This window comes from Hemicordylus capensis, chromosome 9 (assembly GCF_027244095.1).
Source record: "Hemicordylus capensis ecotype Gifberg chromosome 9, rHemCap1.1.pri, whole genome shotgun sequence".
Taxonomy (NCBI): Eukaryota; Metazoa; Chordata; class Lepidosauria; order Squamata; family Cordylidae; genus Hemicordylus; species Hemicordylus capensis.
This window is the reverse complement of record NC_069665.1, coordinates 19,719,931-19,742,932: the sequence shown is the minus strand read 5'-3', so window position 1 is coordinate 19,742,932 and position 23,002 is coordinate 19,719,931. Positions and strand designations below refer to the sequence as shown.

General features: G+C 44.8%; 2 long non-coding RNA genes across 2 annotated transcripts; one reads left to right on the top strand and one right to left on the bottom strand.

Moving 5' to 3' along the window:
- Positions 1-11,571: 11,571 nt before the first annotated feature.
- Positions 11,572-15,685, bottom strand: LOC128334573 (uncharacterized). The gene is made up of 2 exons (XR_008311325.1): positions 15,493-15,685; positions 11,572-12,294 (listed from the first exon to the last, which is right to left on the bottom strand). It is a non-coding gene; the product is annotated as an uncharacterized LOC128334573 (long non-coding RNA).
- Positions 15,686-15,917: 232 nt separating this feature from the next.
- Positions 15,918-22,415, top strand: LOC128334572 (uncharacterized). The gene is made up of 3 exons (XR_008311324.1): positions 15,918-16,045; positions 19,264-19,445; positions 21,766-22,415. It is a non-coding gene; the product is annotated as an uncharacterized LOC128334572 (long non-coding RNA).
- Positions 22,416-23,002: the final 587 nt, after the last annotated feature.

Sequence of the window (23,002 nt, the reverse complement as noted above, 5' to 3'; positions counted from 1 at the left end):
AAACACCAGCAACTACAAAGCAGTTTCCAGACACCACACAGGGACAGGCTCCACCCCCTGACCTATGCACATGGATGGAAAACCTGGACGGAGCCCCCAGGGGTATGGCTGTACATGCAAGGGGCTCTATTCAAGCATGGCGAGCTTCATGTGATGGCTTCCCCAACCTGGGTCCTGCAGGGAGGGCCCTATTCGGTGGGGAGAGAAGTAGACGACAATATGCCCACCTTGAGGCATCCACGCTGGCCCTTGCAGGGTGATGTTTCCTCACCATCAACTGATGGTGTCGCTTCGCAGGATCAGGAGCGGCTCTCGCGAGATCGCAAGGCGAGATCTCGTGAGACTTGCCCCAGCGGTCAGGAGCTATGGAAGGGAGAGCCAGCCAGTGATGAGGTACCAGTGCAGGAGGAGGAGGGCTTGGTGTGGACAGAGCCCTGAGACTCTGACTGAGCCTTGTGGGTAGCCACACTAGGGTTTGGCTGGTGAACAAGTTAGGCTTGGTGAACAAGCCCTGCCTGTCAACCTTAAAGCTCCCCCAGCTGAGGACTCTGAGGCCATCTCAACCTCCTTTGGCAGTAGAAGGTGGATGGCTATACTGAGAGCAGGGGCGGAGCTAGCCCACCAGTGGCCCGTGTGCGGCCGCGGCGGGCACCCCAATAGCCCTGCCCCCTGTGTCTGACATCAGACACAGGCGATAGCCACGCCCCCGTGTCTGACATCAGACACGGGGGGGCGTGGTCTGGCTCCCAAACGGATCCTTGAGGCTCCGTTCGGGAGAAGCAGCTTAACTGCTGAAGGGGCTGCGCGGAGCAACTTTCCCCTGAAGCCAGGAGCGCAGCACCAGCCTTTGTTTAGCTCGTGAAGGGGCCGCGTGGCCCCTGCTCGGGAACTAAACTACTGCCCCCGTGTCTGACATCAGACGCGGGGGGCGTGTCAGGGCCGCGAATGGTGGCTCCTGATTGGGCACGGCTCAGGTGCTTTGAACCCGTTTGCCCAATTATAGCTACGCCCCTGACTGAGAGCCTGGCAAACGTATTTTGTGTGTGCCCGAAATGTGCTATGCAGGAGACTGAGCTAGATGGCCCAAGAGTTGGACTCAATAGAAGGCAGCTTTCTGTGTTCCTGTATTAAAGTGTGCCGTCAAGTCGATTTCAACTCCTGGCGCTCGCAGAGCCCTATGGTATTCTTTGGTAGAATATAGGAGAGGTTTACCATTGCCTTCTCCCACACAATGTGAGATGATGCCTTTCAGCATCTTAGCATCTTCTTATTTCGCTGCTGCCCAATATAGTACCAGCGGGGATTTGAACCAGCAGCCTTCCGCTTGTTAGTCAAGCATTTCCCCACTGTGCCACTTAAGGTGTCTGTTTCTGTATTACCAAAGACAATTATGACCCTGCACTTCCCAGTCAGTGGCCACCAGTGTGGGCAATACAGGTCCATGGGCTAACCATTTCTAAAAACATAAATTATAATTTTTGACAGGTTATACAGAGTCGCAGGTTATAATCATGTGCAGGTGGTATGCATAAAAATAAGGTCATTTAGATGGACTCTTTATAGAGTAAGTGGGCTGTCTGCAAATTGTAGGGTGCTTGGGACTGTTTAGTAAGTTTATACGCATATATACGTAAAATCATTATCTCAGGGTTGATTTCCAACACTCCTTTAGGAAAGTCACATTTGATTTTGAGTAAGAATTGAAGTTCCACCACCTAGAAATGAGACACTGTGAACCGAGCAGGGCTCACATGATGCCTTCTTCGAAATGGGCAGTGATCACAGGGATAGCCAATGGCCTATGGCCCATGCTCATGAAGGACTGTGCTTTCCCCTCTAATGGTGCTCAAGAAATGCCTACAGTAACTATGAACAATAGATCAGTTTAACATCAGTGGGCATAAGGTGTCACTGTTTTACTAGGAATATAACATTATCACTGGATTACTCTGAAGGCCACTGACCATGTTTTGTCTCTTGGGGTGTGTGTGTGTGTGTGTGTGTGTGCGTGTGTGTGTGCTTTTTAAAAAAACGAGCATTGAGAACAGCTAGAAAATGGCAGGAATATTCGTCTTTGTAATGTGCAAATAGCCAACCATGTAGTTGAGATTTGCACCTGATAATTCTCCCAAGATTACATTCATGCAATATATATATATATATTAACATCACAAAGTCACCAGAAGTTGTAATTTCCTGACACATATCAAGACTGAAGCTAAAGAGAACCTTTGAAAACTTGGCAGGGTGTGTGTGTGTGTGTGTGTGTGCGTGTGTGCGTGTGTCCCGTGAATTCTCACCTTGACATCTATTGGACCATCCACAGAACTGCTCCAGAATCGCAAAGAGATGTCAACTGGTGGGGACATTGCAAAATAATTTTTGTTTCAGAATTCCACTTGTTTTCATAACTTACAATTTCATTTGTTTAAAATACAGGTTATGGGAAGCTGCTGTATATCAAGTCAGACCCTTGGTCAAGCTAGCTCAGTATCTTCTACACTGAATGGCAGCAGTTCTCCAAGGTTTCAGGCAGGAGTCTTTCCCAGCCCTACCTGGAGATGCTGTCAGGGAGTGAACTTGGGTCTTTCTGCATGCAGAGCAAATGCTCTATTTTATGTATTTACTTGCTTAAGAAACACAATTTTATACTGGCCCATACGCAAGTCCCTGGGCAATTCACAGTCTAATTCTAATTCACAGTCTAAACACAATTCACATGTGCATGCATGCGTGCAATTAAGGAAGTGGTGGTGAGCAGGGGAGGAGCAGGTATGGACTTGCTTTCCTCTGTGTTAAAAGCATGTGCTGCGATTCGGTATTCGAATCACGTTTCATGCACATCCCTATAGGATTCATTCAGGACACCCTATTTCATTTTGGAATTCCTCATTCATTTGGAGGGCATTAAAAACTGTTTTGCTACCACCTGTGGAATCTCAATGGAGCAGCAGGAGTTGCAGGGTTCACCAGCCTCCTGAAGGGTGCCATCTTGAATAGCCAGCAACTAAGCCTTTTATGGGAAAGGGAAACTGACTAATTAAAGGGCAGTTGATCACTATCGCCTGAGCTGTGCAAAACAGAAAAGACTGTCAGGGATGCAGAACCTGCAAGCAGGAAGGTTTTAATCAAAGTTACAGGGGATCCTTGCAGAATGACTTTGCCAGTGAATGGCCACATTCACACATAATGCGGAGCCTGAATTTAAGGAGGCAGAGGTTTTCTTAGGGATGTCTGAATGCAGGAAACCCCAGTTCCATGAGGTGACTGACCCAAGGTTTTGTTTTTGAAACTTCAATTTGTACCCATGGGTTGTAGTGAGTTTCATCACCCCAACTCAAAGTTAAACACAGCCTGTGTTGCTTCAGAATTTGGAGCCGCAGGCTGTATTCCCTTCAAACAGAGTTGAGGGAGGAAGCTCCTCCCTCTCTCCAGCTGTGATTGGCTGTGCAGGCTGTCCTTCATGCCAGAAGGAAGCCCGTACAGCCAGTTTCCCTCCTCTCCGCTGTCTCCCTGACTGCAGAGAGATCGCTCTCCGTTATGTCTGAATTCAGGCAGGAGAGTGGGGTGGGTGGGGAGTGGACCCGCAGTTCGGTGCAAATGCGACCAACATTACAGAAGGAACTTAACCATGGAGAAGGACATTGCTGGATAATATAACACTATATGGTGCCCATGTGGAATCACCATTTTAATTTTGCTTTCAGTTTCTTAAAGAAAAGCAATGTCTCAGCAACTCTCAAGGTCCCTAGTAGAGAAGGAACCCCTAGCTGAAGTCAGTGAACTGAGATTTTGGGTATTGAACCTGAGAATGGGGTTTTGCTCAGGTGTGCGCGCCACGCCTTTTGTACTGACCACATCCAGCTGGCCATTTCACTATGTATGTGGAGGAGATATCCTTCCTGCCTCTTCTGCTATTATGATAAAGCACCAGGTAAGAAGAATCAAGGTTCTGGTTAATTCAGAAAAATAGATATGTGTGCTGGCAATACACACTTTTACTGCTGATCTTTTAAACATGAGTTTGGAATGTGCATTGTTTGCCTGATTAAGAAGAAAAATGGGCGAACTGCTCTATATAGATGCATACAGGCAAGTATGCATTGCACACCAATCAAAAAGGGATATGGAAAGCCAACTTTTTAAAAATTCCACAATTACTCAAAGGTCAAAAGCTGCATTTTTTAAAACAAACAAACAAACAAACAAACAAACCTGCAGCCCTCAATTGATTATCAAAATGGATCACCTTTGACGACAAGCTCATAGGAAGGCATCCGTTCCTCCACCTCACACCTCTTTTCCGCTTGTTGCTTCCATGCCTTGAAAGTGGAAAGTCATCAGAGATTTGCATTTGATAGCTCTTGATTTTTTTTTTTAAAGAAATAAATGAACAACAATTCCCAAAGTGAAGATTTCCTCCCTGGGGGGATTATTCATAACTATATCTCTTTCCATATCATTTTATTACTTAATGATTTAATGAATATTCAAGCGATGTCGCTTCGCTTATAGTTGCACAACCGTACCATAGACTATCTTTATAGCACCTTTCAAGCCATGCATCAAAAGGTGCTTTAGCTAATAAAACTAATCAACAGCTGAAACACCGCTGGAGCTTATAATCCAAACACTAAATTCATTAAGCAGTAAAAGTTAAATCAAAAGGGTATGTTTTCTACCTACCTTGATTTCAACACCATGATAGAGGAAGCATCATGTGTTAAGGTAGAACACAGAATTTGAAAGATGTTGGACATCTCAGCTTCGAAAAGATTGCTCTATGAGCAGATGAGAGGACCATTGTGGGAGGGTCAGTGGATTTCCTTTAGGAGCAAAAGGCATGCAATACAGTGTCACCTGTGGCCCTGTGGTAGTTGTCTTGCATGCAGAAGGTCCTAGTTTCATCTCCATGTAGGGCAGAGAAAAGACTCCTTGAGGTCATTCACATAATCAAAAATTGTGTTCTATCTGGGTTTGGGAGCTGTGTGTGCTCCCAGTTTTTGACTGTGTGGAAGTGAGGTGGGAGTAAAACCTGGGTAGAAGTGATTGTGTGGAAGCAAAGTAGGAGGAAAAGCTACCCAGGTTTTTCTCCTACCTTGCTTCCACACAATCTCTTCTACCCAGGTTTTACTCCCACCTTGCTTCCACACAATCACTTCTACCCAGGTTTTCCTCCTACCTTGTGTCCACATAATCTCTTCTACCCAGGTTTTACTCCCACCTTGCTTCCACACAATTACTTCTACCCAGGTTTTTCTCCTACCTTGCTTCCACACAATCACTTCTACCCAGGTTTTCCTCCTGCCTTGCTTCCACACAACTGAAAACTGGGAGCACACACAGCTCCCAAACCCAGATAAAACACAGTTTTTGATTGTGTGAATGACCTCCTTGTCTGAAAGCCAGGGAAGCCACTGCCAGTCAATGGGATGGGGCCGCAGCTCAGTGGTAAAGTATCTGCTTTGCATGCAGAAGGTTGAAGTTTCACTCCCTGGCATCTTCTGGTGGGGCTGAGAAAAACTCCTGCCCGAAGCCTTGGAATGCTGCTGCCAGTCAGTGGAGTCAATATTGAGCTTATAAAATAATAACAACAACAACAACAACAACAATGAACCAATGGTCCGTTATTGGACCATAATGCTAGAAGGACCAATGGTCGACTAGGTATTAGGTACAAAGCTAGGTGGCCAGATTTGGCTTTAAAAAAGCCAAATTCTGGCTTACGGCCCATTTGACCCACGAGTATACCCCTTAGGTTCTGGCAACTCTGGTACAAAGGCAGCATCGGGGGGGGGTTGGGGGTGGAACCTGAGGGGATACACAGAGCTCAGAACATTTAGAGCTCAGTGCATTTATGGGTGAGTGAGCTGGGTCCCACATATTTGATTTCTGAAACAGAAATTGGGGGGGGCAGATGGGGAGGCAAACTACTTTTGGGGGGAACACTTTCCACCCTTTCCTCGCCTCTGGAGTTGCCCTTGATTAAGTAGCTTATGTTTTTATGCAGACATTGACAACACTGAGCTAGGTGAGTGCGTGAGTAATACCTTGACTTATTTCATGAGCTAGTCCAATGTGAGCTGAGGGGAAGTCACCCATTGCTGGTTGAAAACACTGGCTAGCATCCAGAGCAAGGATGCTCTGGTTCAGTGAGAGAATAGCCTAACAGAACTTCCCAACTAACTGCAGCAGTGTAGCAGCGAAGCAGCAATTATTGATACCTTCTCCAATTATTGATACAATGAACAAACCCCAGGAAGCCCTCGATCTCACCTGAAAATATGTCCGAGGGCTGCATAACCCTTGAGGACATATTTTCCAGTGGCAGGCACAGAGGGTACCATCAAAAATAGCATCTTCTCCACTGCACCCATAATTGGGAACTTCCATTTGACTGCTCTCTTACTGGACTGGTGTGTCTTTGTTCTGTAGGTCAGCCAATACGGCCAGATTTGAAAAAAAATGCTGATGTGCAAAAAGGCAAAAAGATGTGCAATATAGCATTCATATTTCTGGTCTGGAAGAGAGCTGGTCCTGTGGTAGCAAGCATGAATTCTCTCTTTTGCTAAGCAGGGCCTGCACTGGTTTACATTTGAATGGGAGACTACATGTGTGAGTACTGTAAGATATTCCTTTAAGGGATGGGGGCAGTCTGGGAAGAGCGCCTTCCTGCATGCATGTAGAAGGTTCCAAGTTCCCTCCCTGGCAGCATCTCCAAGATAGGGCTGGGAGAGACTCCTGCCTGTGACCTTGGAGAAGCTGCTGCCAGTCTGTGAAGACAATACTGCACTAGATGGACCAATGGTCTGACTCTGTATAAAGCAGCTTCCTATGTTCCTAACAACATGCATGTCATATGCATGCCAATGATTCAGGCCCACGTGTTATTGCTTAGATCCACTTTATCCTGTCAGTCTTTGCGAAGAATAATAATAAGCGGGAAATGCACGACAAAGGGTCAGACTGCAAAAACGGCATATCCACTTGGTGGATAAGCACCTGGAACGTGTGGTGTCGGTGTACGGGAGGACAGAAATCCATAGAATTAAAGGGGCCAGTTTCATACATAAGGAAACCAGCCCTGCCTCATTTCAAAGTGTGTTTCACAGGTCTCTATAAATAAGGGGGTGCTTTGCTTTTCCAGTTTAGTCTTTCAGAAACAAAGCAAAAAATGCGAGACAGCAGAAAAAGGGTCTGGCCGTATCAGCACACAGTATGATAGACTGCTCCTCTGGCTGACATTTTCATTATCCAAAAATTTATGTTCCTATTTCTGTCTGTAATAATGACCATCCATAGCAAAAGCATGGCGGCTGTTAATGGACAGGAATAGGGGGGAAAAAATTCTTTAATTAATCTAGAATTGAAGCATTTTCTCCACACATGTTGAGCAGCCAAGTATTTCACAGCATCTCTTGGCACCTGAGTGCAGGTAGAGTAATTATACACAGTTTCCAGTGATTAAAAGGTTGTAAAGTAATTTTAGATACATCTTCAAAATTATTTGTCTTATAAATGAAGAAAGGATGAATAAGAACTGCATCAAAAAGTGGTGCAGTTCAGAGATCTTTTTTGCTCAAAAGCTTCTAAGGGGACATGGCTGCCAGCAATTAGCCACATACCTGAGCTATTGTTCTGTGAGGGCGATCTGTGCAAAGCTGTGGCCCATAATGCTTTTTTAAAATATAAAACAGAGAAGCCAGAGAATTATAGGAACTATTTACACAGAGGCCTACAATAGATGCCATTTGATTTCCCAGCGCTTTAAAGACTGTAACAGTAAGAGTTCGACTCAGGTAAGCGTATCTATTTACGGAGGGGTGGAATCAGATTTCTGCTGTAATTAGTTATTTTGCCTGAAACAGGATTCTGTCCCCGTTTGCTGCTTTCAGTGAGTACAAGACAGCCTAAATGTTGGGGGTGGGGGAGTAGGACGGGCAACTGATTTCTCCCCTATCAGTCCTAAGTGCAAAACAACATTCAGTTATTTGAAAATTATTTGTTTGCCAAAGATATTTTTTTTGGGGGGGAGAGAAAATTAGGGGGCCCCCTTGCACGCACACACCCCGGCTATGGGTCTGGTACAAGCTATCTTCATACAATCGTTTAATGAATGTTGCCCACATTAGCATGATTGTGTGATTCCCACCAGGGTGGGAATCTCAGATTCATCTTGAGCCATAAACCACCTTGTTGGGGGCTCACACAATCATGCTAATGCGACAACCCGCCTTAAACCTAGACTCAAATGGCTGTGTGAACCCGACCTTTGACCGTATCAAAGCCAGTACAAGCCGGATTGCCAGGTTGCAACCCAGAGAAATTCCACTGCCCTTGAACAGTAGCAATTCAGTGGGAGCGGTCTGGCGATCATATTATCACTCCTGTTCCTGCCCAGGTCCCTTTGCTCAAACTCCTCTCCTGGTTGTTGTTGGGGTGTTTTTTTTGGGGGGGGATGAAACCCACACTTGATTTGGCGGATGTGGAGGAGTGTGGGCAATGCCGTCGTGGTGCATAAAGGAAATCAGATGTCCTCTGGTGATTCTGCAGTGAAGAGAGTGTTGGACATACAGTGGGGAGACATATATGGGTGGGCATCTATAAACATCTTTATCCTGAGTCAGACAACTGATCTATCCAGAGGCGCTCTCACTCCTGGACTTTGGGGCCGGAGACCAGGGTCTCCATAGCCCCTAGGCCCCGCAAATCCTCTTTAGTCCGTCCCAGGTGGTGTGGTCACCCGGCCGAGCATGATGATGCTTAATTTGCAGGGGAGGGGGGCTTCCAAAGGCCTTTAGGGCCAGGCTCCAAAATTACCTAGGTACACCTCTGGATCTATCTAGCCCAGTGCCTTCTCATCTGAGCACCACCAGTTTTCCAGCATCTCAGGTATGTAACTCCCCCGTCATTCCAATCTTGCTACTAGACATCTTTAACTAAATAACAATTCTCTTCCTCCTCCTCCTCCTCCTCCTTTATATCCTGTCCATCCTCCAATGAGCTCAGGGTGGTGCATATCGGTTGTCCCCTTTTATCCTCACAACAGTCCCCTGAGGTGGGTTCTGCTGAGAGGTAGTGACTGGCCAAAACCACCCAGTGAGTTTCATGGCTAAATGGGGATGCAGAGCTGGAATTTTCCAGTCCTACTCCAACACTCTAACCCAGGGGTTCTCCAAAGTGGGTCTCCAGACATTGTTGAACGACAATTCCCATCATGGGCTGGGAGTTATAGCTCAACATTTGGGGACCCAAGTTCCAAGTTGGAGACCCACTCCTGCTCTAACCTCTGTTGCCAGATTTGGCTTTTTAAAAGCCAAATTTTGGGTTATAGACCATTTGACTCACAAGTATACCCCTTAGGTTCTGGACACCCTGGCTCTAACCACTGCACCACACTGGCTCTCTAAGAAGTCTAGGGATTGAGTCTGTGACCTTCCTTATGGCAAGAAAGAGGAGGGCACCAATGAACAAACTAACGCTCTGGTTCATGGGTGTAGATCCCCCCTAGAATTTGATGAGTTCCCCCTAATTTTATGTAACTCCCCCACAAAACCTAATAACCCATATCTTCAATACCCAAAATGTCTTTCCTCCCTCCCCGCCGCAAAGAACTTGAGGAGTTGGGAACATAGGAAGCTGCCATGTACTGAGTCAGACCACTGGTCCATCTAGCTCAGTATTGTTAACACTGACTGGCAGCAGTTCTCCAAGGTTTCAGTCAGAAGACTCTCCCAGCTTTACCTGGGACGTTCTCGACCACTGAGCTATGGCCCCATCCCCTAGGAGGAATGTCGTACACTTACATGCAGTCTCCCATCCAAGTGTAAACCAAAGCAGACCCTGCTTAGCAAAGCAGACAATTCATGCTTACTTCCATAAGACAGCTCTCTTCCCCTTAAGTTGCTCCTCATTCTCTCCCTCTGCCTCCAGCCCTGTTCTGGCTTATTGCTCTAAGTATTGCAGTTGCACTTGTCTTCCTTTGCAACTCTCCACTCGTACCCCTCCAAGTTGACTTTCTGTTTGGGGGCAAGGAGACCACAACCATTACTTTAGGCTAACATTCCCCCGTCAACAAAGCCAGGCATAATTAAATTCTCCTTTGTCCTCCCATCAGATCTTATGCCAGCAGAGGGATAAATCTATCCTAGTTTTTGCGACTAACTCCAAGGAGAGGATCAACCACATCGGCATCTTGGCTCCCTTCCACGATAAAATTTATGGCAGGAATGTCCTTTTCTTTATTTTACTCATTATTTGGCTACAACCTAACAGCCCATCTCTGGCTACAAATTGAAAAAATGTCTCATGGTATTTGATGACCAATGTAAAATATATGGAGACCTTTCCGCGGCCTTTGATTACGCACGATTTCTCTCTGTCTGGATAATTGTTGAGGAGTGAGCCAGAAAGGGTGCTCTCTAATTAATTAGTTAGGAAGGTGCATGTCTCCATACTGAGGACTAGAATCTAAATTTCCCACTTATCTTCTTTAAATGGGCCAGCTACAAACTGACCTTTGCACTTGTCACATGTGCAGAATCTTTTCTTGCTAAGCGAGTTTGTCAGGACAGTATGAAACTTGTATTAGAATAAAACATCTGGGGCGTCCTTGCCTGGCACTGATCTAATGGAGCATTTTCCATTGTCCCATGGAAATGTTCAATATCCTCTTTTTAAAACAGAAGTGGGAGAATATCCTTCTTGATGTTTTAAAGAACACCTGGGGATCACTTTGGTTAAATGCAGGAAATCCCATTAATGACGCAGAAAATAATCCACTGGAAAGGTTTCCTCTTCTAGCCCCTTATACAGACATCCATTATCATTACGTAGTGCTCACTCAAACCTGTAATATCAGGTGTTACCTAGAATGAACTATGCACATGAGAACTGGCTAAGGGTATACACAGCTCAAAGACCACAAACCTATGATGCAGTGCAACTCTAAGCATGATAAATCCTCAAGTGCTTAAGACTTCAAACACCAAGATGCATTGGACCTGTGGAGAAACTTCCTCTGAAGGGAGCAGTTAAGAATAGTAGAAGAATAGCTGCATACAGGGAATTAGTGGAAATGCAAGTCAGGTCGTCCGCAAAACCCTAGACTAGCCATTGCAGGTTTGTACTTCACTGAAGATGGTGGTGGGACCTATGATATCATGGCCCAACATGACATCAGTATTCCACAGCTTCAGAAGCTAAATATCTGTGATGAGCCTGAGAAATATCAATTTCTGAAGGAAATTTTATGAACTGTATGGGTGCATAACTGGAGCATGTGCAGGCAAGAGCGAGGTATTGGCAGATTTAGGGTAATCTGCAGATACATCCGTTTCACAAAAATCTGGAGAAATAAAAAATCTAAGGGTGCCAACTCAAAAGAGAGGAATGTTCGAGGATTCAGAGGGCACTTAACAGACAACCAGGTGGGTGGAGCTAACTTAACTTGGTGGTGAGTTGGTAGGATGAGCTTGGACAAAAAGAGCGAGAAGTCACAACAGGATGAAATGGAGCTGGGACTAAGCACCAGGACCCCCCCCCGCCAAAAAACCCAACAACAACTGTGAATACTGTGAAAAATAAAATTTGCATATGAAGTAAGATTCAAGTTACAGCTGTGACTCCTAATTTGTGGCCAGCTTTGGTTTTTTTCACCATGCACAGGCCCAGGTAACCCATATATACTGGGGTATACTGCAACATTTTGTTGTGGGTCCACACTTGTACATGTGAATTGTGTAATAGGAACATGTCTATTGATCCACTGGGCACTGTATCTATTTTCAAATCACCTGTTAATTTGCTAGATATCAGAGAGCATGTTGATGGTGCTTCCAATTCCACTTTTTGCACACCTGTGGAAAGTGTGGTCAAGGGCCCAATGCCCCTTTCCTACAGTTTGAAACGAGGGAAAGAAAAGCCTAGAGAAGGAGCAACAGTTGTAGAAAGGAAACATTTTGAAAATCATATTAAACGAGCAGATGTCTTAATGGCAGCAGCATCAGGTCCAGAGAATCCTGGAGCATCTTTTCCCTTCATTTCTCTCCTCTAACTCGAGACGCTACCAACACGCCATCTTTCCTTCTTAAGAGTTTGATTCCAACTCCATCTGCTGCTCCCTGTTTCTCCTTCTTGTTCCAGAATACATCAATGTGATTTCAAGATGCCTTCGCCGATGGCTCGTTCATGGCTTGTATCGCAACGGTGGACCACGCTGAAGAAACAGCAAGCTTGTGATAAACGTCGCTTTGGCTTGACAGATTTCAAGCTGGGTCCTGCTTTGTGTCAGAGCTGTGGGTCAGCAGTCACCAAAGTGCGATGTGCCCATGGGGATGAAGGGAAAAGAAACTAGACAGCTAGCAGAATCATAGAAATGCAACAACTAAATTGCTATGGCCAAGACGATAACAGAGAAGTTCACATGATCGATACAAGGGTAAGATAAATCTCATACCTTAACTTGAGAGCTAGCTACACACCTGATTTTTGATCACGTGTTAGATATAAACAAGGTCGGTTGCAGGTTGCTTGATTGTCAGTCAAGCCCCAGCTGGGAAGAACAATAGAGGAGTGCTTGAATCGTGATTCGAACACCGGTTCGAGCCCTGGTTGGGAGTGGGTAGTGGGAGGTTTAAGAAAAAGGAGAGAAGGTCCTCACCTGCTCTCCACCGCTCCATGCAGCTTCCTGCTGGGGTGGCGCTCAGCCCAAGTACCCCTGCGCAGTACCAGCCCACACATGGCATCCGTAGGCCCCATTTACGTGGTCGGCAACACCATGCCGACGGTGATTCAAGCACAACCCTAAAGGACAAGGGCTTCCTACCCAGATTCAGTCTGCAGCTTCTGAACAAGGTAGGTAGGGAAATTGTCCTACCCAGCTGGGGCTTGACTGATGATCAAATTCCTTGCCTCCGGCTTTGTTTTTATCTAACACACGAACAGAAATCGGGAGTGCACCCAGCTCCCATGTTAGGATAGGAGTCTTCTCCTACCTTAATGACAATTGTGTGAACTGCCCTAACATCTGCTAAAGGACACAGACCATGGAAGTCACAATAATCTGGTAATATTGTTTATTGTAGGTATGCATGTATGTATGTATGTTTGTATGTATGTATGTATGTATGTTTATTTCATTTATATGCCACCCATCCTGGAACAGCTCATGGCAGTTTACATCCAAAATGCAAACCATTTAAAATTGAACATAAAACATAACATTAAAGCAATTAAAATATTAACATAACATCTATTTCCTTTTTTTCATTTATATACTTTGTATTTGTATTGCAGCTTGCTCACCCAGGTATGTCCTGGGTGTGGCTTGTTTGGCCCACCCCAGCTTCTTAATGCAGCATTTGAGGCAATCTGATTGGCTAGAGGACCTGAGTGGATGGAGCATGTGAGCTGCTGGGGCTCTCATCCAGCCAGATCCTCATTTGGCATTCAAGAGGCAATCTCCCCCAACCAGGAACATAGTGTAGGTTTCAATGCATGAGGCAGTGTTGCACTATCAAACGGTGCTTAGAGTTGGCAAATTCCTTCTGATGTCTAGCCTGAATCTGCTCTCTTGTAATTTATTAGATACAACCTACTCTTGCTTTAGATAAAAACTTCAGCTATGACTAGCAACATTCCTCAGGGGCTTTTAACTCATCCCTATGGAGCAGTAAATGTACATTGTCTAGTTCAGTTGGCCAGTGGGCTGTGCTGGAATGTGTGGAGTAAAGGTAAAGGTAAAGTGTGCCATTGAGTTGATGTCAACTCCTGGTGACCACAGAGCCCTGTGGTTGTCTTTGGTAGAATACAGGAGGGGTTTATGTTTCTTTTTAGATTGTGAGCCCTTTGGGGACAGGGGACCATCTTATTTACGTATTTTTCATTTTTCTATGTAAACTGTTTTGAGAACTTTGGTTGAAGGGCGGTATATAAATATCCATCGTCATAGTAGTAGTAGTTTACCATTGCCATCTCCCGCACCATATGAGATTATGCCTTTCAGCATCTTCCTATATTGCTGCTGCCCGACATACCAACGGGGATTTGAACCGGCATCCTCTGGCTTGCTAGTCAAGTCCTTTCCCCGCTGCACCATTAGGTGGCGTGGATTACAGTGGGGCAGCCCAATTTCAGCCAAGGGGTCGAAACTGATATGACTGACTGCTGATATGGCAGCCTTTTAGGATGAGTTCTATCTTGGTGGGCTAAACGTCATTACCCTTGAGATCTTTAACAGACCCATATACTTCTGGATTTCACCCCCTGAACAGAAGGCCCTCTCATTTGATTCTGAAGTTGACATTTTGCTGTTCCTAATTTTTTATTTTTTTTGGTAGGATCCTAGCAGTTCTGTGTAGTTAATATAAAGCTAAAAACAGAATCTAAGAACCTTCGAGACTTGCCAATAATCTTCTCAATATGTCCCCCCGCATTAGCAAACGGCAATAGATTGACTGCAGTTGGACTTGGATTCGTTTAACATAAGCTCTAAAGCTATAAAAGAATGAATACACCAATAAAAGAAATGGATTTTGTTAGGTTTAATTTTGTTTCCAGAGCTAGGGGTATTTATTCCCAGCAACGGAGACTCAGGGGAGGCCTCTTTTCTTTCTTTAAAAAAGGAAAGAAAAGGAAAGTCTCCCTTTTCTCTGTCTAGAGATGAAGCAATGCAGCCCAAGATTAACAAAAAGGAGTCATCTTTTTTAGCTAGCTTGATTTTTCTTCACTACTTGCTGCCTTTGGATGGAATGCCATATCTAGCTCCAGTATTTACCTTCAAGGGCAGTCCTTTCATGGGGCAAAGTGAGGCAGTCACCTCAGGTGGGAGACTATTGGAGTGACAGCAAGATGTCCCTGCCACCACCATTGGGATAGCTCTCCAGGACCGATTTAATTTTAATTTAACTTAATTTATTTAATTTATATACCACACTTCCAAAAATGGCTCATTTAATAGAGATGTGCATTAAATGAATTTTTCAATTTATTTCAAACTCAAATTGAATTCCAAAAACTCATTTTGAAGTTGAATCAGATTGGAATTTGTTCCAAAAATTCAATTAGAATTTGAATAAAATTTGAACCAATTCAACCCTGTTTTGGTGCCTTTTTTTAACAATCAAGTGGCCTGAATGGTTTTTAAAAGGTGCCAAAATGGCTCTCGAATAAAATTCAAATCGAATTTCAAATATTTGTTTCAAATTCAAATCAAATTGCCCTTCTGAGGGGTGATTCAAATTCAAATTTGAATCACTTGAATCACCCAGATTAGAATAGGATCTATTTGAATTCAAATCAATTTGCACATCCCTAGGATTTAATCATTCTTGCAACCTTTGCAAGGAGTACTAATCCTCACACTCCTTGCAAAGCTGGCAGGAAGCATGAGGAGAAAGGAGGTGGCTGCTGACAACCTTCTCTCCTTCTTGCCTTCCACACCACTTTCAGAGTTTACAATGGCCAGCTTTGAAGGGGGGCTTGGTGCCTTACCTTAGCTGCTGTGATACTTTGGGCTGCCCATGGCTATCACCTGAGATAGTCCTCTTAAGCTGGTTTTCTTGTCACCTTCCACCTGAACCCTATTTCCTTTCTCTAGCCTGAAGCCAAAATTTCCAGCAAATTAGAATCTCATTTGAAAACAATTACTGTCTCAATTGAATGAGTACTGTGTCCTTTGGGGCACAAAAAGGGCCCTGGAGTGAATCTGCTAGAGCAAGACTACACAATATCAGCCCTCCTGCAGATGTTGGACTACAACTCCCAGAATCCTGGACTAATGGCTACTGCAGCTGGGGATGCTGAGAGTTGTCGTCCCAAAACAGCTGGAGGGATGAAGCTGGGAATGAGCTCTGAGTAGCTATCCCAGCAACACCTGTTCATTTAAAAAGAAGAAGAAGAACTGTGCTTGCTAGCATGGAATAGTAGCAGTGATCAAACTCTAAATGTGTAGTGAATTAGAACATTAGTGGGCCTGGCACCAGCAGACCCTTACTCTTCGGCAAGCACCTGGGATACAATTCACACTTCATACCCATCTGCCAAGGTGAGAGATCAAACTTCTTCAAGAGAACAATTGCAGCACTGTAGAACTGATAGGCTATGTGGCTAAGAGATTTCTGGAGTACCAAATTAGGCCTTTAGTCTGAACTCAGGCACAGGGGGAATTAGTGTGAGTCAGCTAGCCACACAGCCCTGTGTTGACACCAAGGCTCCCTTTAAAAGGGATTCCCAGATGTTGTTGACTACAACTCCCAGCATCCCCAGCTGCAATAGTTTTGCCTGAGGATTATGGGAGCTGTAGTCAACAACATCTGGGAATCCCTCTTACAGGGAACACATTTTCTAGTCTTGCTTTTGTTTTCTCTACATTCAGCACTTGCATGCAGAGCTAGCACCAATCTGGGAAAGAGTTACCCCTAGAGCCCTGATTGAACATAATTCTGAAGAAGCTGAATGCAAGCAGAAGCGTCAAAAGTAGGGCTGGGAGTCCTGCCCCTGGCCCGTCACTCACCCCCAGTAGTGTGCTGCTCATGGTTACAGCACAGGAACATAGGAAGCTTATTTATACTGAGTCTGACCATTGGTCCATCTAGCTCAGCATTGTCTACACAGACAGGCAGTGGCTTCTCCAAGGTTGTAGGCAGGGGTCTCTCTCAGCTCTATCTTGGAGATGCTGCCAGGGAGGGAACTTGGAACCTTCTGCATGCAAGCAGGCAGGTGCTCTTCCCAGAGCGGCCACATCCCCCGAGGGGAATATCTTACAGTGCCCACACATGGTTCCCATTGAAATTCAAGCCAGGGTAGACCCTGCTTAGCAAAGGGGACAGTTCATGCTTGCTACCACAAGATTCCATTCACCTGAAGTGGGGAACACCATGTCTGTGTGAACATGGGTGCTTCCATTATCTGAAGCCTGGGGCAACCCAGCCTCCTGATCATGGAAGCACCTGCCATCATGCCGATGGCGTTTGCCTCTTCAGACAAATGCCACTGTAACAGTGAGCGGCCAGAGATGAGTGATGGGACTTCCGGCCCTACTTTTGATGCATTTACTTACCTTTGGAATAATGGCTCTGATCCACTTGGATTCTTCCTTTCACTCAGGCACTGCTGCCTTTCGCATTGGCTGGCTCTTGTTGACCATGATTGATTTTCCACAATCCCTGCACCTCAAATGTTGAGATATTTGGTGTCATGGCTCCCCATGAAAAGACCCACACCTTTGTATTCCTCTTCATTTCTGAACTACAATTTCCTCATTTCTGAAATACGACCCTCCCCATTTCTCACAATTTTAAAAAAGCACTTGAAAACCCAAGCTTTCCCAGCTTTTTAAAATCTTTAAAGTTTTAATCTGTTTTGATTTTTAGATTAAGATTTTTGTGTACATTTTAAACTTGTTTTATGTTGTTGTTAACCGCCCAGAGATGAAAGTTTGAGGCAGTGTACAAATCTGACAAATAAAATAAAATAAAGTAATTAAATTTCCCCTTGACTGCAAAGTATTGGAAGGAAATTATAGGCGAGCACGAATTCATGCACAGTGAGAAGGTAAAACTGTCCTTCTGAAGGCCCATGGGTCTTATTGTGGCCCACTCCAGAGGACCTTCAATTTGGGGAAGGGGCTTTTCATGGGGCTAATTCAAGCAGAAGCCTAACAGCCACTGCACGCCAGTCCAGAACCCACATGTACCCATTTGGATCCTGGCCATGAAGCCCCCAGTGCTTTTTCCTCCAAGGAAACTGACCTTGTAGAGGCTCCGCCAGAATCTCCACCACTTGGGGGGAAGGAAGTGTACAAAAGAGTGTGATTCTGTGATTCCTCTTCATGAGTATATAGGATTTTTCTTATCTGCTGCACACATTCTAGGTATTGCAAATGTATTCAATTATGCAAAGCAAAACACATCCCCAACAGCCAGGAGGCCATATGATACATATCATCTTGTGATTGTGTTGTAGGACTTTCTTTTTTTAATTGGCAAACATTTCCCAGGCAACAGTTCAGATTTACTTAGAATCACATATGTGCTTAAGAAAGCACTCTCCCTCCCCCATCTTCCTGCATTGTGTCAATGGTTGATATCCCCTCACAACAGCATTAAAGGAACCTCAACCTCAGTAAGTATTTTTTGATTGCCAGTCAGCAGGTCATCAACTCCTCACACTTGATTCAAAATCTCCTGGTTTTCAAAATTAAGCTAGGAAGTGTTTCGGAGAGGCAAGATCTCCCATGCTTTTGGTTCAGCTGGAAGTTTATTCAGTCCACTTGCTGAATTTCACTACTTCCTGAGCGGCTTCCATTTGGAATACCCATTTTTCTGATGTCAGTTTTCCCCACAAACCATCCGGTTCATTTTCTGCTTGCCCTTCGATTGTTCAAATGTCACTCATTCAAGTAGATGGATTTAATTTTCTCTTTTGACCTAGCTTCAACTCAGTTTTGGAACTCAGTCCCTAAACCGCCCTGAGCCATTTTGGAAGGGTGGTATACAAATCAAATCAATAAATAAACAGGCTTACCTGACACTAGGCTGGTTCACACGGCTGCTAAAATCAGGGTAGGCAGTGACAATCAGCACTCATGTATTTCCCTCCCACCCAAGCAGCTTCAATAGAGCTGCATCTGTCTCCTGTTTCTTTGTGCCCAATAGGAGGGCAGTCACTGATGTCATGAAGCTTTTCCAGGCTGCTGGCAGTGCAAAGCATGCTGGGACCTTGGGGGACCTTTCATGGAGGGACAGGGCTTGCAGCTTGCAACTGCATCACCAGCACCCTCAGCAGCTGTGGTTGTCTGCTTGCTGGGTTTGGAGACCCCAGATGAGGTGACATTCATGGGTTGCAGTACCACCTTGCCTGGGCTCCTAACTACCTCAAAATAATCATGTGAAGAAGCCTGCCAATTCCTTTTTCTCCCAGGTGCCAAGTGAAAATCTCTTTTCACAGACCTTCAAGCTAGAGATGACATGATGGGAATTCTGTGGTTGGAAGTTTTGAACTCCTGACATCTTCCAATCTAAAATTTAATAATAGAAAAAGAGAATTTAAAGCAGGAATAAACAGGGGGAGACTACACATTTATTTCCATTTTTTCTGGTGTGTGTGTGTGTGTTTTAATCATCATTTTAACCAGACTGGTAAACCTCTATTCACTCTTAGAGAGCTCTGAATATTTTTCCCCTGTCTCAAAATAAATAACTCAGCAAAATATCAGCATTACAAAGTGGTATCACTTTTCCTTTGAACTCTCTTTCCACACAGCATGCCTTACCAGAGACGGTGCCACTTCTGGATGACATTCTGATATCTTATCAGTCGATTCTCCACACAACTGATAATGAGGAGATAATAATATAATACTCCTTAGCATTTATAGAGTGGGTTGGGATGTTCAAAGTGCTTCCCAGGCATCCTCACAGAAATATTTACCCAACTCTCCGAAGGTAGGTCAAAATCGTTATTATTATTGTGCTGTCAGCGCGAACGATGCTTTACAAAGTACAAGAGGGCAAGCCCTCGCCCTGAGGCCAGGCCTCCAAGCTAAAACTCAACACACAGGAGACAGGGAAATGGAAGCAGAGATAAACAGAGGCTGAATATACACATATAGCAATGATAAGATAGTTAGGCTTTGTTACAGTAGAGGACGGGGAGGTGTGCCCAAGGCTTCACAGGAACGGTGGCTTCTGAAGGAAGTAGAAAAGAGGGCATCACATCAATGTTTTGGGAGGCAGTCCTAGGCATAAGGGGAGGCAAGGGAGAAAAGATGGAGACCTCTGGAGCACAGGAACATAGGAAGCTTCCTTATACCGAGTCAGACCACTGGTCCATCTGGTTCAGTATTATCTACAAAGACGGGCAGCAGCTTCTTCAAGGTTACAGGCAGGAGTCTCTCTCAGCCCTGTTTGGAGATGCCAGGGAGGGAACTTGGAGCTGGTGTCACACAGTGGCTGAGGAACAGAGGAAGGAATCAAGGAGTTTCCAGTTCGAATCTTAGCTCCAGACTGAACTCAATAGGTGGCCTTAAGTTAGTGGCCTCCTCTCAGCTTCTGTAAAATTGGGATAATGATACTCACCTTATAGGTGTAGAATCCAAGGGAAAGAGTTGTGGTACTCAAGGACAAGGCAGTGGAGTGGAATCAGGTATATTAACAGTTTAATGAAACAGATATTATTTCCAGAGAGGCAAATGCAGTTTGCCTTCAATGCTCTTGCTGCTGGCTGTATGTTAGCCCCAGCTCTACTCCAGGACTGGAATACAAGTAAGTAAAGCCCCATTCAAAAGCTGGCCTGGATCAAGGAATGGATTCACCAAAAACAGTACAACAGGGTGATCATGATTCTCACAGGGTGATCTAACTTACCCAGTTAATGTTCAAGTGAACAAGCCTAACATATGTTAAGTACTCAAAAGTACTATACAAATACTGCATATTATTAATTGTCCCTACGATAACTCTGGACAGGAGTATCACAAATGGAACTGACCAATTAATAAATTACACAGCAGCGAAATTATCAGAATGAAGATGGCATCCATGAAGAGTTTTTTTTTTAAAGCCAACCATGACAGTAAAACATTTAGGGTTATAAAACGTCTGCCCAGAGCAATATTCATTAACCATATTTACAAATAATTAAATCTGCTGCGCACATTACCATGACTTAATTTTACTTCGATTGGCCATGGAACATCTTGCTTAATTAAATATTTCCCTTTTCCATTTTCTAACAATTTTAAAAACTTATTTCTTAATACGCTTTCTGAAGAAAGTTGGTTTTAAAAATAATTAATGGCCATGTGTGTGATTAATATTTCAAGGCCATCAAGATCAAACATAAAACCTGGTTAAATTTTCTTTGCTACAGTAAACCTAAATTGAACTAGAAAACACACACACACATTCCTCTTATATACATAATGACAGTCTACAGATAACTGATGAAATGACAACAATAATAATATTCAGTATTCATTATGATTGTGCCTTACCCATGGGTCTTACCCAAACTCTTGAATTCCTTCATAAGTGCTTCCAAATTCCTTGAATTCCATGTCAGTCGAATTTCAGTGGCAATTTCAACATTCATGTTGACTTTTTCTTATGTGATCTCACATACTGGTCTTGTGGCAGCAAGCCTGAATTGTGCCCTTTGCTAAGCAGGGTCTGCCCTGGTTGCATTTGAATGGGAGACTACATGTGTGGGCACTGCAAGGTGTTCCCCTCTGAGGATGGGGCTGCTCTGAGGACAGCATCAGAAGTTCCAAGTCAGGGTGGCCAGAACCTCAGGGGTATACTTGTGAGTCAAATGGGCCGGAACCCAAAATTTGGCTTTAAAAAAGCCAAATCTGGCAACAGAGTTCCAAGTTCCCTCCCTGGCAGCATCTCCAAGGTAGGGCTGAGAGTGAGTCCTGCCTGCAACCCCAGAGAAGACTCTGCCAGTTTGTGTAGACCAGGCTTCCCCAAACTGCGGCCCTCCAGATGTTGCTGAACTACAACTCCCAGCATCCCTGGCCACAACTTATTGTGGCTGGGTATGTTGGAAACTGTAGTTCAGCAACATCTGGAGGGCCACAGTTTGGGGAAGCCTGGTGTAGACAATACTGAGCTAGATGGACCAATGGTCTGACTCGGTAGAAGGCAGCTTCTTATATTCCTATAAGGTCGTTCTCTGCATATGTAAGGTTCTCTGTATATGTAAGGCCGTTCTCTGAATCCTTACAACATCCCTGTAAGGATTATTATCTCTGTATTTTCACAGGGGATCACAGCTCTGTACTTTCCTCCAGGCCACACCTGAAGATCAAGGCTGGAAGTGAGATCTGAACAGTGGTATCTTCACAATCGCTGCTCCAGCAGGCTGACAATTCTGCAACGGGACCTGTACATTGCGGCAAAATGCAAAATAGATCCATGCTTCTGATTACAACGGCATTGCATTTGAGAAGAGGAGAGCCATTCCCTTCCTGAGAGTCCCTTGTTGGCTAAGTGGTTCTATAAGGAATGGTGGTTGTTAGTCTCGTGCCTAGCTTGTAAAACAAGAGATCACCCTGGGCAGCCATTCTTTGTTTTCTGTCATTACAAACAACTCAGGGGCAATCAGCAGCTCCACTGACAACCTCATTCCTCCACCATCTGCTGGCTGTCAATCAGGCAGCCATCCTGAGGCCATTGATAGAGCTGCCAGATTGATTGAGCCTCGGTTGTCAGAGAAGGCTTTGTGATTCCTTATACCCAATCGCTCCTCTGCATCTGCAGGAATAGACTCATACTCCCGATTTACATAATGTTCCACGTTATCAAGGTACCGGGAAAGGAAATGCATAAGATCGTCTCTTGCTGCTTCCAGGCACAATGGGATCTCACAGCACCAGCAGATGAGAGTTTTGAATGGGGTGCAGAAAAGGAGGAAGACGTCATCATTTTGCGTTGGAATCATTAACATTGGAAGATGATCAATAGATCACCTTACCCCTGCTGTGCATCCTTTTCTTAGCGCAGTTTCTTAAATGTTTTGAACATCCCCCAGCTGAATGTCGACCCTCTTCACATGGACTATAACAAGAGCTGTGATGGGTCAAACCAAAGGTCCATCTAGTACAGCATCCTGTTTCCCACAGCTGCTCATTGTCTTCAGCAAACCCTCAAGCTAGGCATCAAGGCTAGAGCTTAGACTGCACCACATGCTGCAGCAACACACAAGCAAAACGCCGAGGTTAATGGAGCACTCACTCTGTTAACCTCGGCTAAGGGGAGGGGGAATTAGCAAGATTTGCTGCCAGGAGCTGCACAGCTCCTGTTGCAGCACATGATCACCAAAAAGTGGGCTAGGCTCCCTTAGCCCGATTTTGGCGATCGTGAGAATCACCTCACTGTGTGACTCTGGGCCAGTCACTTCTCTCTCAGCCTAACCTACCTCACAGGGTTGTTGTTGAGGGTAAATAGAACCATGTACACTGCTTTGGGCTCCTTGAAGGAAGAGTGGACTATAAATGTAC